Source organism: Saccostrea cucullata, unplaced genomic scaffold, assembly GCF_032062105.1.
Source record: "Saccostrea cucullata isolate Sc308-1 unplaced genomic scaffold, CSIRO_AGI_Scuc_v1 ctg747, whole genome shotgun sequence".
Classification (NCBI taxonomy): domain Eukaryota; kingdom Metazoa; phylum Mollusca; class Bivalvia; order Ostreida; family Ostreidae; genus Saccostrea; species Saccostrea cuccullata.
Genome location: NW_026918451.1, coordinates 3292 through 16132, shown reverse-complemented (window position 1 = coordinate 16132; position 12841 = coordinate 3292). Strand labels below are relative to the sequence as shown.

General features: G+C 30.2%; 2 long non-coding RNA genes across 2 annotated transcripts; one reads left to right on the top strand and one right to left on the bottom strand.

Annotated features, from left to right (window-relative positions):
- Positions 1-1868: 1868 nt before the first annotated feature.
- LOC134266353 (uncharacterized) lies at positions 1869-6025 on the top strand. Its single transcript, XR_009991958.1, has 3 exons — positions 1869-1941; positions 2727-2858; positions 5309-6025. It is a non-coding gene; the product is annotated as an uncharacterized LOC134266353 (long non-coding RNA).
- A 3514-nt stretch (positions 6026-9539) lies between these two features.
- On the bottom strand, positions 9540-10899 carry LOC134266324 (uncharacterized). The gene is made up of 3 exons (XR_009991946.1): positions 10762-10899; positions 10366-10437; positions 9540-9613 (listed from the first exon to the last, which is right to left on the bottom strand). It is a non-coding gene; the product is annotated as an uncharacterized LOC134266324 (long non-coding RNA).
- Positions 10900-12841: the final 1942 nt, after the last annotated feature.

Sequence of the window (12841 nt, the reverse complement as noted above, 5' to 3'; positions counted from 1 at the left end):
ATAGACAAGAACGTTACAGAACAGACAACAAAAATGAAATTAAGAAGAAAGCCAATTATGTTTATCAAAAATTAACATATTTATTGATAAGTACAATAATTCAGCACAGTGTGAAGCAACCATACAAACATCTACAACAGTAGTATAAAGCGCCTAGATAGGCGGGTCAACTGAGTGCACTTTTTATGCAAATGAGGTCAAAAATGGCGAATTCTGATTGGCTGAGCCCCTGGGTGGGTCAACTGAGTGCAGTCCTAACCCTAACTCTAACCCTAGCCCTAACTAACCCTAACCCCTAGCCCTAACTAACCCTATCCCTAACTAACCCTTAGCCCCCCTTAACCCTAATCCCCTTAACCCTAACCCTAACCCCCCTAGCCCTAACCCCCTTTAACCCTAACCCTAACCCTAACCCTAATCCTAACCAGTTCAAACTGGATTTTTTTACTCCAAGAACACTAACACACAACCCTAACCCTATTTTTATTCTAACCCTTACATTTACTTTGCCTCTTTTTAATCCCCTTTTTTCTACTGTTGCATCATCTTTTTAACCCCTCTTTTTAACCCTGTTGCATCACTTTTTAAGGTGTTGCATCATCTTTTTTTACCTGTATATAGCTTTAAATATAGTGTTTTACACTATACTGTAAGGACTGTGTGCAAAAAAAAATTAGGGTCGTGTGCAAAAAAAATAGGTTGGACTTACCTATGCATTGTGACGTCATCCACTGTATAAATACAATGTGATTATGACGTCATCCATTCATTTACATTCAAAGTCAAAGCCTAGCCAGTTCAAACTGGATTTTTTACTGAAAACAATAATAACCTGGATTTTTTTTACTAAAAACAATAACAACCTGGATATTTTTACTGAAAACAAGACAGATTATAACAAGAACACAGATTTTATTAAGAATCAAACTGGTTTATATAGCATTGGGTTGTTTAGGGTCGTGTGCATAAATAAGTTTGACTTACGTTTAATCGTACTGTATACGTCTCTGTACACAGTCTAGTCAGCAAGCTACCTATGCATTATGACGTCATACACTTGTAAAATTAAAGTTTCATTTTCACTTTTGTTTCTAAGAAGTGAACTTAGATTTTCAGAAAATGTAGGACTATCTTTTGTTTTTCCTCTCTTTTTCTTTTTTCCTGCTGTGAAGCTTTTCTTGAAAGCTGACAACGGAAGTTTCCTGCTGTGAATGTTGAAGCATTTTTGAAATATCCTTTCCGTAGACCTAACAGGTAAATTTTTGTTTAACATTTCCTATGACCTTTGTATTTAACCATGATTTATATGTAAAGTAATCATCCTCATTTCATGTGATTTACAGTTGTATAACCTGCATGTAACTCAGAGTGCATTTAATATTTCTATGTGAATGTTGAGAAATCAGAAAAATGTTCATTTTGTGGTAAACATCTTTTACATTTCTGTCCCTTTTAGTAAATATTCTTTACTTACATTGTAAGTTTAATTATGTATCACTGAATTGTATTTTTTTCAGTTTATTTCATTTATTTAACCTTATTGATATATTTGGATATCTTTGTTTGTCAATTTTTACATTTCATATGAAGGTCATCTTTGCATTTAATCAAAGTTATGTAAAGTTCTGTTTTGAATGTAAATGCTGTATTTATCCTCATTTCATGTGATTTACAGTTGTATAACCAGTGCATGTAACTCAGAATTTAATATTTCTATGATGGGTCATTTAAATCAGAAAAATGTTCACTAAATTTTGGTAAAATACATGGTATCTTTACATTTCTGTCCCTTTTGTCTGTAAATTATTGCTTTACTTACATTGTAAAGTGAGGTTAATTGTGTATCACTGAATTGTATGATTTTTTCAGGATCAGCTGAGATGTTATTTCACTGGATTATTTAATGGATAGGCTTATTGGGCATATATTTGGATATCTCTGGTAAGTTTTTCTTGTTTTTTAATTGTTTACATTTCCTATGAAGGTCATCTTTGCATTTAACCATGATTATATGGTTAATTTAATTACTGTGTAATACTTATGTGATCTGTTGTCTCTAACTTACATTCATATAAGCACACCCTTATTTAACCTAAAATATATTAACACATGATTAAGAGATCTTCAGAATATTAATAAGTCCTTTTGTATAAATTATGATATAATTTCATAATTCATTATGTATGTTACCCATTGAATTCAGACTTATTAAATGGTGATCAAAGAGATATTGATTGGGAATCTAATAAGAGAAAAGGGGGAATTTACACAAGATTAATCCTAAGTCATTTACTTTCTGTTTTGATTCTAAATATGTGTGATATATGGCATACATATAATTTCATTTTCACTTTTGTTTCTTGATAATGAGCTTTTCAAAAAATGAAGGACTACATGTTGTATTGTGATGATGCTAAAAAATGCATTTTTCTGTATGCAGTACTGACAGGTATTAAACTAAATTGAATCTGCTGTTAATAAAAAGTTTTTAGTGTCTAAATAATTAATCTGATAATCATTTTATTTGTGATATTAATACAGTAGTTGTGCTTGTTTATTATCTATAGATAACATGATGAACTTTTCTCATCTGGAGTTAATGTTAAAAACAATCTTTTGAGATTAAAAACAAATATTTTCATGATCTTTTTTGGCATATTGTATTTAAACATGCATTGTTTCATGCAGTACTCTGTCATATTAACAAAATGGTTTTATTTCTACAGTCATCAACATGGAAGATATGTTTTGTTCCTAACCATCTATAATCCATTCTCTATGAAGTTCAGACTGTCTGCTCTTCCTTTGGAAACACACAGTTAGTCAACTTAACATAAAAAAACAAAACAAACTTGAAGGTAAAGTTTCAATGATATACAATTGTAATTTTTATTTATTTATTTATTTACATATGCATTTTTATATTTTTGAATTGATAAGTAAATGATATATGATTTTTTAAATAAAAAGGGCTTGGTGGTCATGGTCATGTTAAGACTATATTGATCTCCTTTAGAAGAAGAGCTCCATAGAAAAATATACAAAAATGATAAGTTTTAAAACTAAAATGTATGAAATTTTTCTTTGCCAAATGAGAGTTAACAGCTGAAGATAGCCTATGTATAGAATAAGTGAAATATGGCTAATTTGTTAACCCCCAGCTTCCTTAATAGCATAGTTGGTAAAGATAGGAAGTTTTGACTTCAATTGCTGATGAATTCTGAATTTTCCTTTAATATTAACATTATATCAAAGGGAAAGAATACTATAATGTGGCTCATTAGGATGACCAGAAAAAAAATCTTAATGACCCTCTTGACTATGTATAAAGATTTTAACCTTATAACTGATGTAAGATTATCTGATTGTGTGGAATTAAAATTCCCTGAGTGCACAGGGACTGCTGTAAACCTTCTCCTGTTTATAAAAATATACCTTGGAGCATGACACTTTATTCATTTAAGGCAGGCCCACACTTTTACGGATCCGATTTTAATTTTACACACCAATATAAAATTTTGATTATCCTTATCTATTGAAAAAAAAAATCTTTTGGATGATTAAAAATAATTTAGCAAGTATATATTTGTTTATTATAGTGTCATTGTGCACACAAAGCATTTAATGTACATTATTTATAGGAATAACCACTTTGCACTCTGTCCATAGGATCTATATGTAATTTAGTATATACACAGACAGAGAATTCTTAATTGCCTTTATGGACCTAAAGCTTTTTCATTTTTTTAAACAAACTAACTTGAGATCTATTTATCTTTAATTTTTAGCCTATATCATCTTTTTAAATTTTATTCTTTTATACGTTTTGCGAAGAACGATTGAAAAAATAGATATTCAAAAAATGGGGGTATAGGTGTTCAAAAGGCTGTTTTGTAAAAATTTTCTGGTCAACCATAATAAAGTATGTTTTTTTGCTAACCTAAGATGTAACTCTAAATAATTGTGAAGAAAAAATAGCATATAAACATATAAGATTTTGAGAAATATTTAAAATAAAGATATTTTGAGCTTTTTCTCTGAAAGATTTTGACAGAATCAACATCAATTTTTTAGTGTTTTCAAATAGAAATTTCAAATATTTTCTTGACAAATGAATATTTATGATTTTCTTAAGTTTTAACAATAATTGGATGTGATTTGGTACATAGCTAAATAAAATATGACGTTACACTTCTATATGTTGAATTTTTGCTGTTGCATTTTTAGAGGTATATACTCCGAGACATGTATGAAAATTAACCTGCAAAGATATGTTTTCTATGGGTGTTTTAGTTAGATTATGACTTATTCAAGATTTTCAAATCAAAAAATAAAGAGTTTGACAGAAAATTCTGAGAGTATGGACCAACCTTAAGGTACTTTCAATATCATTTCTCTGAGTTTGTGATCTTTCTTTTTAATAATGTAGTAATGAATTCAAGTGTTATATCTTCTTTAACCTCATTAATATGTATGCTTCCAAAATCATAGATCTGTCTCTATAGTTTCTTCAGCTCTTTGAACACAAATACCCTGATTCAAACTTTTGAGGTAAATATCATAGAGACATCATAGATGATTATCAGAGTGTGTATCACAATCTTGACCATAAGGTCAATTTAAAATGGTCTAAGGCACAACAAATGAAAATGGGAATTAGTTTGACAGAATACATAATTCTATAATAAACAAACAATGGAAAGTTACTCTCATAATAAGCCTTAATGTCTTCCAAGACTTCAGTTTGGACTTCCTCCATTAATCCTTGTATCTTCTCCAATGGTTTTGTGGGCTAAAAATCATGTGTCTTTGACAATCTTTTTTTTTCTGACAACTGTTTTCTCTTATCATCTATAAACTTGACTTCTTCTCTAGTCAAAGGTCTTTCAGGGTAATCCAAGTAATTCTTACCCTCTTTTGGTAATAAATGGTTATATTCCTCATTGGATTCTTCTACAATCAAGGGTCTTTCTATGTAGTCTCTGACAACATTGGCATCACCCTTTTCTGGACATAATTGGTTATATTCTTCTTGAGAAATGATCTCAATAGTGCCATCTTTTTTTTTATTTTAACTGGTATACATCTGTCTACATCTTTCTCTGAAAGAACTCTCTTTCCAAACTGAATTTTACTCATTCCTTTACTATTTTCTTTACTGGAGGTGTTACCCATGGTTAATATGAAAAGTCAAAATCTGATGTTACACCTTATTTTTATACCCTTTTTGTCTATATTTAGAATTCCATCAAGCTTATATTATATAACATGTTTTTTCAACTAAGACATTATTGTTTTTATTTTTCAGGATTCTCTAGTGAGGGGTTATGGAAATGATCTATGTCTACTCTCAGAATGGTGAAAGACTCTCAGATTATGCAAAGACTAACAGAATATCCTCTCTTGAAACACTGAAACAAGAAAATCAATCAGGAGTTGGATGGGGGATTTAAGAAGCACATAGATAAATATGATTTCCAACGAATTTAACCAGTACTATCAAAGATTGTGGTTTACAGGATGACAAAGAAAGGACCCAGGATTGTATCTTTTACTGTTAGACACTGACTATGGATAAGATGTAGCCATTTATCAAACTGAGATCTAGTCAAATCAAGTATTGAAAACATGATTTTCTGATAGCATGAGCTCTTTAAAAATCAATTCTCACGAACTTCAAAGTATCTAAATGTGACTTTTATTTTGACCATTTCATATTGAAGACTGTTGTTATGTATGAGAAGTATACATTTAAACCTTTTATTTTGCATCTTATTTCTATAACCCCCTAGAAATTACACAGATATCCAGATGCTGGATTTAATGTTATTATTTAACTTTCCTGGAATTGTAAATATATTTTGTTTGTGTATGTATCATGTTTAATTTTGAATTTAAAATTGGTCTCAATAAGACCCCCAATAAAGATGCAAGTGTTACATAATCTGTGGTTTAATAATATCTTGAATATCTTTATCATACCATATTCATCATACTAATTACATATAGAATGGCTGTAGGAATACACTTTGTTGTTTAGGACACTTTGTCAAGGTCAAAGCATAAGATTATTGAGATGACTTCTTTGACAATAATTTGTAACTTACAAACTTCACATCATAAGTACACAGATGAAGAATCAGTAAGATATTTCTATAGATTTTTTGGATCATTTACTCCTGGGTAAAAGTTAGTTACTGAGATTACTGATTTGAGTCCTGTAATGCAATAACTTAAACATTGTGTAATAACTTATAGACTTTATAAAGATTAGGTGCAAATTCTTAGGACAGGAATGAAATGTTAATCAAATGTACAATGTTCAAGGGTGTTTATATGACTATTACTATGTAAAACCTAGGGTTTCTGTAAAAATTCTATATTCACTACATAGATAAAGACCTGTATAATATATATTTTAAACTATGATGAAGGAAAAAAAAGGTCAAAGTTCTCCCCTTCATCTCTTTCATATTCTGTCATACACAACAAAAGATAAATTGCAGTCATATGACAAACTGAGGTCTAATCAAATCCTAGAATTGATATTGTGATTTTCTGATAGTATGAGATCTTCAAAAAAATATTTCCCAGACTTCAAAGTATCTAAAATGTGACTTTTATTTTTACCAATTCATATTGAAGACTGTTGTTATGTATGATTTTTATATACATTTAAACCTTTTATTTTTCATCTTATTTCTACAACCCCTAACAAATTACACAGATGTTTAAAAGCTAGATTTGGTGTAATTATTACTTTCCTTGAACTGTAAATACATTTTGTTTGTGTATGTGTGTGTCCTATTTCGAATTTAATAGGTCTCAATAGGACCCCCATAAAGATGTAAGTGTCCCCTGATCTGTGATGTAATAACATCTTGAATATTTCTATCAACCATTAGACTTCATGCTTACTACACAAAACAGGTTCGAGTAATACACTTAGTTTTATAGGACACTTTATCAGGGTCATGCAAAGCATGAGATTATTGAGATAACTACCTTTGACAATAATTTGTAACCTGCAAAATTCACATCATAAGTAAAGAAAGATTCGGAGATTTTCTATAGATTTTTGGATCATTTTTTCTCCTGGGTAAAATTTAGTTGTTGTAACTTTAACATTTTGTGATAACCTAGAGACTTTATATCAGCTCTATTGGGTGGCATAGCATATTCTTTGGAAAGAACTGAAATGTAAATCATATGCACTATGTTCAAGGATGTTTAAAGACTATTACTACGTAATACCTTAGAATTCTGTAAAAAAATTTATTATCACTGCGTAGATAAAGACTGGTTGGAATAATTTATGTTTTGAAATAAGGTTTAGGGAAAAAAGTCAAGAATATGGATATGACTTTTATTCAAATGTTGCAGTACAGCAACTCTGGTGATTTACATACCTTCAGTCATAAATACATGTAGACAGGTATTGGGAAGACTCCTCTAGATTTTGAAATTTATAATTCAGAAGTATAGAATTTTTTTTTTAAGTTTGAAAGATTAAATGGCAGCATATCATTTGGTTGTGAATTAAAAAATAAATCCAAACATATACATCCTTGGATGATAATTGTAGTATTTTATCAATTCCTGGACTTCTGTCTTGATATCATCCTTTAATGTCCTTAAAATTTTAATGACTGTCTTTTAGTTTTAGTTGAATTAGTTTCTTTTCTACATGTGAAAATGACATCATCCAAAGAAGTTCTTCATCTGCATGTTATATGAAGAAGACAATTTTCATCACAGTGAAAGAGATTGTTTTGTTAAACATAATGCATTGATACACAAATATACTTTTAGATTTTTAATAGCTAGGGTTCATATTTCTTAATATGGATTGCTAAGTACTGTTGATTTCAATTTTTTTGTGAACAAAGACATACTAGTAGAAAAAAAAATGTACATGATGTATTAGAAAAGCATGTGTAAACCTGATGACTTTATAATTGCTGATTAAATCAATTATGAGTTTCATCTTTGTTACATTGTAAACATTTCTAAGTAGGGCACACATCAGAAACTCTTAAAATTCTGAGTATCAGGGTTTAACACAAGAATTCCAAATGATTTTTGGACGCTTTTTATGTATTAAAAAAAAGACAAAACAGAATGTTTGTTCACAGATGTTCCAATGGAAAACAACCACAAAGAAATGATTTGATATGTTCTTTATGTGATTCATGTAAAATATATTTTTAATTTGTACCCTAACATTTATCTTTTGCATACATACATTTTTTGTGGAGAATTTCTCATAACTTTGAAAAAGTAGTCTAATTGTATAATATGGTTAACTTAAAATTTTGTAGACTTTATTAAGTTGTACATGATGTGTTACACATCTTACATATGTAACCATTTTCATTTCAGGGCATTCAGCATATATTGTGGTTTTGTCTTAAATTTGTTTGTTCATGTAATCAAAAATTTGAGAATACTCAAATTAGGTAATGCATGAGAGAATAGGCAAGAAAATCAGGTTTAAGGAATGGTTTTTACTATTTATAAGGGGTTAATCTATATATTGAATTTATAAGTGCATTTAGTCTATACAATTAAGGCATTTGTGTATGAAATAAACTTGCATTTGAGCATTTTAAGACAATTGTAAACATTACTTTAACCAGTTTAAAAAATGATTAGATTCACTGTCAGCATGTTATTTCTTGTAAAATAAATGAGAAAACAAACAGTTTTATTTGACTCAGTTTTTTTAAATGTAAATAAGAAGCATTGGAAGTTGGGAATATTTCACAAAGTTGATTGAGCATAATTCTCACTAGGACAGTAGGAGTATTATGATTTAAGCATTAAAGAAACCATTTCATATTTCAATATACAAACCATGTTTAGTCATGCAGTATATAGTTTACACTTGCCAAAAAGTAAATGGTACAAGTCACAATATAAAAGCGGGGGTTAGAGTCAGAGGAATCTCGGATTAAAATAAAATGACTATCAGATTAATTATTTAGACACTAAAAAACTTTTTATTAACAGCAGATTCAATTTAGTTTAATACCTGTCAGTACTGCATACAGAAAAATACATTTTTTAGCATCATCACAGTACAACATGTAGTCCTTCATTTTTTGAAAAGCTCATTACCAAGAAACAAAAGTGAAAATGAAATTATATGTATGCCATATATCACACATATTTAGAATCAAAACAGAAAGTAAATGACTTAGGATTAATCTTTTGTAAATTCCCCCTTTTCTCTTATTAGATTCCCAATCAATATCTCTTTGATCACCATTTAGTAAGTCTGAATTCAATGGGCAACATACATAATGAATTATGAAATTATATCATAATTTATACAAAGGACTTATTAATATTCTGAAGATCCCTTAATCATGTGTTAATATATTTTAGGTTAAATAAGGGGTGCTTATATGAATGTAAGTTAGAGACAACAGATCACATAAGTATTACACAGTAATTAAATTAACCATATAATCATGGTTAAATGCAAAGATGACCTTCATAGGAAATGTAAACATTTAAAAAACAAGAAAAACTTACCAGAGATATCCAAAATATATGCCAAATAAGCCTATCCATTAAATAATCCAGTGAAATAACATCTCAGCTGATCCTGAAAAAATCATACAATTCAGTGATACACAATTAACCTCACTTTACAATGTAAGTAAAGCAATAATTTACAGACAAAAGGGACAGAAATGTAAAAGATACCGTGTATTTTACCAACATTTAGTGAACATTTTTCTGATTTAATAGAATGACCCATCATAGAAATATTAAATGCACTCTGAGTTACATGCACTGGTTATACAACTGTAAATCACATGAAATGAGGATAAATACAGCATTTACATTCAAAACAGAACTTTACATAACTTTGATTATATGCAAAGATGACCTTCATATGAAATGTAAACAATTAAAAAGAAGACAAACTTACCAGAGATATCCAAATATATGCCCAATAAGGCTATCCGTTAAATAATCCAGTGAAATAACATCTTAGCTGATCCTGAAAAAATCATACAATTCAGTGATACACAATTAACCTCACTTTACAATGTAAGTAAAGCAATAATTTACAGATAAAAGGGACAGAAATGTAAAAGATACCATGTAACATTTTACAAGAATGCACATTTACTCAGTGAACATTTTTCTGATTTAAATTCAATCATAGAATGACCCATCATAGAAATATTAAATGCACTCTGAGTTACATGCAGGTTATACAACTGTAAATCACATGAAATATGGATAAATACAGCATTTACATTCAAAACAGAACTTTACATGTCTATGATTAAATGCAAAGATGACCTTCATATGAAATGTAAACAATTAAAAAGAAGACAAACTTACCAGAGATATCCAAATATATGTCCAATAAGCCTATCCATTAAATAATCCAGTGAAATAACATCTCAGCTGATCCTGAAAAAATCATACAATTCAGTGATACACAATTAACCTCACTTTACAATGTAAGTAAAGCAATAATTTACAGACAAAAGGGACAGAAATGTAAAAGATACCATGTATTTTACCACAACTTAGTGAACATTTTTCTGATTTAAATTCAATCATAGAATGACCCATCATAGAAATATTAAATGCACTCTGAGTTACATGCAGGTTATACAACTGTAAATCACATGAAATGAGGATACAGCATTTACATTCAAAATAGAACTTTACATATAAATCATGGTTAAATACAAAGATGACCTTCATAGGAAATGTTAAACAAAAATTTACCTGTGGAATAGGTCTGTCGGAAAGGATATTTCAAAAATGAACACGGTCTCAACATTCACATGGCAAGAATGCATCAGGATGATTACTTCCGTTGTCATAGAGAAATTGAGCTTTAAACAAGAAAAGCTTCACAGCAGGAAAATCATAGAAAAAGAGAGGAAAAACAAAAGATAGTCCTACATTTTCTGAAAATCTAAGTTCACTTCTTAGAAACAAAAGTGAAAATGAAAGTTTAATTTTACAAGTGTATGACGTCATAATGCATAGGTAGCTCGCTGACTAGACTGTGTACAGAGACGTATACAGTACGATTAAACGTAAGTCAAACTTATTTATGCACACGACCCTAAACAACCCAATGCTATATAAACCAGAGCTTTGATTCTTAATAAAATCTGTGTTCTTGTTATAATCTGTCTTGTTTTCAGTAAAAATATCCAGGTTGTTATTGTTTTCAGTAAAAAAAAATCCAGGTTGTTATTGTTTTCAGTAAAAAATCCAGTTTGAACTGGCTAGGCTTTGACTGTGAATGAATGAATGCGTGACGTCATAATCACATTGTATTTATACAGTGGATGACGTCACAATGTATATAATTTTTTTTTTGCACACGGCACTTTATAGATGTAACATGTATATAAGAAAATGTAGGTAAAAGGTTTTTTTTTGCACACGACCTTAATTTTTTGCACACGGTCCTTTACAGATGATGCAACAGGTATAAAAAGATGATGCAACACGTATAAAAAAAGATGATGCAACAGGTATAAATAGATGATGCAACACGTATAAAAAGATGATGCAACAGGTATAAAAAGATGATGCAACACGTATAAAAAGATGATGCAACACGTAGAAAAAAGATGATGCAACAGGTATAAAAAGATGATGCAAAGTAAATGTAATTGAATGTATGTATTTTTCATTCTGAATAAAAATAACCTTGTTCTAGTATTGTGTGTTAGTGTTCTTGTTTTCAGTAAAAAAAAATCCAGTTTGAACTGGTTAGGCTGGCTAGGCTGTCTAGACTGTGAATGAATGCGTGACGTCATAATGACATTCTTTTGAGTCGCTGCCAAAAAACTCGTAGTACCAACGTATAGTAGAATGTAAACACAGTGTAAGCGCCCCCCATATTTTAGGGGATAGGTTAGGGGTTAGGGGTTAGGGGGATTAGGGCTAGGGGTTAGGGTTAGAGGGGATAGGGTTAAGGGGATTAGGGATAGGGTTAGTTAGGGTTAGGGGTAGGGTTAGGGTTAGGTTAGGGTTAGTTAGGGCTAGGGTTAGAGGGGTTAGGGTTAGGACTGCACTCAGTTGACCCCTTATCCTCCCAACCAATCAAAATCCTCCATTTTTTTTGACCTCATTTGCATAAAAAGTGCACTCTTTGCGAATGACTACTGCTTTGTTTACACTTTCTTATTGGTAATTTATTTTTAAGAAAAATATTTAACTCGCATTTGAATAATGAACTCGCACATTTGCTAAAATTTTATCTACAGCAAAAATTTCCATATTTATGGAAAAGGTCACTTGACAAATTAAGACCGCGGAACATTAACTGGCAAAATTGGAAATATACAGCTTACGTCATTTCTATCTGTTACAATGAAAACATTCAATGATAGACAATGAAAATGGGCGGGTACACTTCCAAACGGACGTGGGGAAAACATCGGATTGAAATTACAGATCGAATTTTATTTTCAAAGCAAAGAGTGAATGTATGATCCCACAATCAACTAATTTCAACTCCCAAGTACATATTGTTTGAAGTTCACATTAATATGAGTTTTAGCTTATAATTTTATGAACACGAAAGATCAAAGAAGACAAAGATTATTTTTCAGGAGATATTTGATTCTAGAAGGGGGGAGGGGGGGAGGTAAAAAATTGTCGAGTCAGGTCATGGTTTAACATGACAATATACTTTGTTTCTAGGATTATAAGAGTGCACGAGTTTTATACTTATTCTCATTGAACATGTTGAAAACTGTTGAACAACTTTATTTAAAAATCGTTCAGCCCCCCCCCCCCCCAACACAAAGATATACATATATTTACCAAACTAAAATGAAAT